We start from the raw sequence: 3,806 nt of genomic DNA, 5'->3' as shown, positions 1-3,806 counted from the left end.
CCCGTGCCGGCCCTAGAGCTGGCCCCAATCACTGTCTCCAAGGCCTGCGGCCAGTGGTGACAGGACGGCGGTCACTGCGCTGCGTGATGGTGACCGGGCCGGTGTGAGACCGAGTCCGGGGACGTGCCCAGATGCGATGCAGAAAGACCCTGGCACAGAACGTCAATAGATGCGGGAGACCAGCGTGCCTCTCCAAGGACGCCCGAGTGGCGACTCCGTATTTTCCAATTAGCTACAGGCTTTCAACGGGGACAGCTGCCACTATGCTGGCTCCTCAGAAGGCAGGAGCGCCCTCAGCCCCGCCTCCCCGGGCCAGCCGGTCCACCTGCGTCGCTTCCTTCGTCCAGCCGTAGACGTATTCCGGTAGATACTGAGTATTAAACTGGCTCCCTGGAAAGAGCAGAAGCACGCAGGCCTCCCCAAATCCTGTTCGGTGCTCCACGCCTTGGGGGCTGCCCCACTTTGCACTGCTTTACAGTTGGCACCATATCTTGGTTTCTGGTTTCCAGGGCCACCCTTACACAGAGAGAGCCTCACAGGTGGCTCTGGGTGACCTGGAGCCTCCGGAAGGTTGGGGTCAGTTGGATGCCGTGATCCAGACAGAAGTGGATGCATGTCAACATCTGACCTACATTTTTGGGGCCATGACCAGTGGGAGATGCTTGGGCTTTCGCCACACGTTAAGCCTTCTGTTCAACAGGGCACTGAAGCAGAGGGGTCTTCGTCAAAGTTCTCTGTAAGGCTGACCTCTTTCTTTCCGGGAACAGGGTCACGTGGTCTTTTTGGTGCCATCAAATGAAGATTTACCTCACGATGGCAAAGCGTAAAAGGAGAACTTGAGGCCGTGCGTGCTAAGGTGATTAAATGGGAGCCTCCGAAATGTCAGCTGATGACATACAGTACGGGGGAGAAAACAAACGTTATTAAGAAAATAAACAGCACCACACACAGCTGTTCGGCAGAGCTGTTTGGACAAAAAAAAAAAAACATTGGCTGGGCAGGAAGGCAGCTTTGGGGAAGGCTGTGATAATATTTCTCGTTTTATAGCCCCATCTGCCTTTAGCGGTCCTGTCAGCAAGTCACTGAACGAAACTCAAGATTCTCTTTGAAACTGAACAGCTCTGAGAACCACAGTCAAGGCTGTGTTTAGCCTCCATCCCTAGGCCTGGATGGAAGCAGCCTGCAGCTGCTGGTTGCCTGGTGCTTAGGAAACAAACAAGTATGGGGGGCGGGTCCGTAACTGAGGTGGGGCGGTCTTCCCGCCGGTCTGCCCTCAGAGCCCCCGCTCCGCCCCCGTCTGGGGTCTCCTGCTGGTTCTCCCACGTTGGCCACAGCGGACTGGCGCATCTCCTCTATGCTTCCTCAGTGACGCCTCGTTCCGGCACCGTGCCCAGCCCTGACTACGGAAGGCATCGGCTTGTGCTTGGGGCCCTGCCTGCGCTGGCCCTGCACAGGTGGGATGTGTACCCTGGGGTCAGTCCTCCTAGTGCATCTGCCTCGTCTTACAGTTTAGATCCAGATTCGAAGTGGCACCGTCTTTGTGGTCAAACGTTCCTGCCCCTTCCCTAAGTCCCTTTTCCTTGGCCTGTCTCACACTCCTCAACTCTTGAAGAAGCCGGGCGGTGCTCGAGACATGGGAGGCTCCCTGTTTACACCGGCTGTGCCTTGAGAGTGGCCTTGCAACCATGTCACAGCCCCTGGCGACTCCCTCTGGTTGGCCGACTACAGCCCGTGGTCCCTTTGGAACGGCCAGTGAGCTAAGAATGGTTTTCGCATTTTTAAAAGGCTGACAAAAATCCAGACACTATTTCATGATGTCAAAATTATAATAAATTCAAATTTCAGTGTCCACGAATAAAACTTTGTTGGAACACAGCCACCTCCCATCGTTTGTGGATTGTCTCCAGCTGCTTTTACGCTATGACGGCAGACTCGAGTCGTTGTGACAGAGCCCGTGTGGCCCGCAAACCTGAAATATTTACTATCTGACCCTTTACAGAGAACGTTTGCCAAGCCCTGGTCTAGCTAGAGCCTCCCCCCCAACTCCTAGGTAAGAATTCCCATTTAGGGGCTTCCCTGGTGGCGCAGTGGTTGAGAATCTGCCTGCTAATGCAGGGGACACGGGTTCAAGCCCTGGTCTGGGAGGATCCCACATGCTGTGGAGCAACTAGGCCCATGAGCCACAACTACTGAGCCTGCGCGTCTGGAGCCTGTGCTACTCAACAAGAGAGGCCGCAATAGTGAGAGGCCGGCACACCGCGAAGAAGAGTGGCCCCCGCTTGCCACAAATGGAGATAGCCCTCGCACAGAAACGAAGACCCAACACAGCAAAAATAAATTAATTAATAAACTCCTACCCCCAACACACACACAAAAAAATCCTATTACAAATCTGGAAAGAATAAATCATCACATTTAGCACATAGATTATCCAGTGTCTATTAGTAGAGTATTTAAAAAAAAAAAAAAAGAATTCCCATTTAGGTGCCTCCAAAGAGCACTGCTCACCACACGTCTGGCCTTGAGAGGATGGGTAAGGAACATCCTAGCCAACTGCCTGCAGGACCAGTGCCCTTGGAGGCGATGCTGCCTTCCTGCGGGGTGTTCTCACCACAGCCCGTTGGTGAGGGGGTCTCCCTCCCTCTATTTGCTTATCTATGTCTGACACTCTGTCATGTTCCCCAGTACCCAGAAGACAAGGAGCATTTGTGGTACACGCTCTTCCTGTGGCTTCTTTTAAAACCACCATATCTGCCCGGATGATTTTTATCTGACGGATGATTTTTAAAACCACATATGCAATACTAATGCCTAATACTATGCGCTTTCAAACGAGGAAGAAACTTAGAAGAAAAAAGGTGCACCCCATGTTTCTGCTTCATGTTCAGCCAGAGAGTAACACAGTTATAATATCGGATGGTGCAAGAGCTGATTTTCATTTAGTGGGAGGTGCTGATAAAGAAAGGAAAGTAGTATTCCTAAGTAACATGCATTATTCCATATCATTATAACTCTAAAGGTGCTACTGAGAAAGAATCATCTCATTTCACAAGTAGGGACATTGAGACTTAGAGAAGTTAAGCATTTGCTTCAGATCTCAGTGAATCAGGGTTCTAACACTGGTCCCGTCTTCAAATCCTACATGCGTCCGCCTACAGTTAGCAGTCTGAATGAGTATATCTTCTTTAATTCGTTCCTTTAGTGGAAACCATGTGCCAGAATCAGGTTCTAGCTTTCCTGAGCCACTGAGCCCTTTGAGAGTCTAGGGAAGTCTACAAACCCCTTCTCAGAAAATGACACGGGCTGTTTTATTTGGAGATTAAATAACAGGATCTTGGGATAGATCAAATGACAATGTAGTGCTGAGTGCACGTAATAGCTTGAGATATCGTAATAAAAACATCTGCAATTCCTATTTGTGAGAAAGCCATAGCTGTTGACCACTGTTGTTTCTGACCTATTCACAGCTAAAAGAAGGGCTATATTTCAGTGAGACTTCAGTGAAAAATAAAGATGTCTTTTTCCTGTCAAAGTTCGTGGACCCCAAGAATTCTGTCCGGGACCTTGGGTCAAGAACCCGTGCTCTGGAGGTAACCTCGGAGCCAGGCCGTGCACAGGAGGGACGTTTTTAAAGGTACAATTATTAGGTCTCTTGAAACAATTCACTATACAAATCTCAGTCATCCAAGAATTAAAATCATAAAGTCCCCTGAAATCTGATCTTGCACAATTAGACTGACCCTGGATTTATGGATGGATGAGGTCCATCAGGTCAGTGCTGAACAGGCTGCCGCTGCCTGGAGAGA

Source organism: Neophocaena asiaeorientalis, unplaced genomic scaffold (genome assembly GCF_003031525.2).
Source record: "Neophocaena asiaeorientalis asiaeorientalis breed wild unplaced genomic scaffold, Neophocaena_asiaeorientalis_V1.1 scaffold16, whole genome shotgun sequence".
In the NCBI taxonomy this organism is placed as follows: Eukaryota; Metazoa; Chordata; class Mammalia; order Artiodactyla; family Phocoenidae; genus Neophocaena; species Neophocaena asiaeorientalis.
This window is presented reverse-complemented; position numbering follows the sequence as displayed.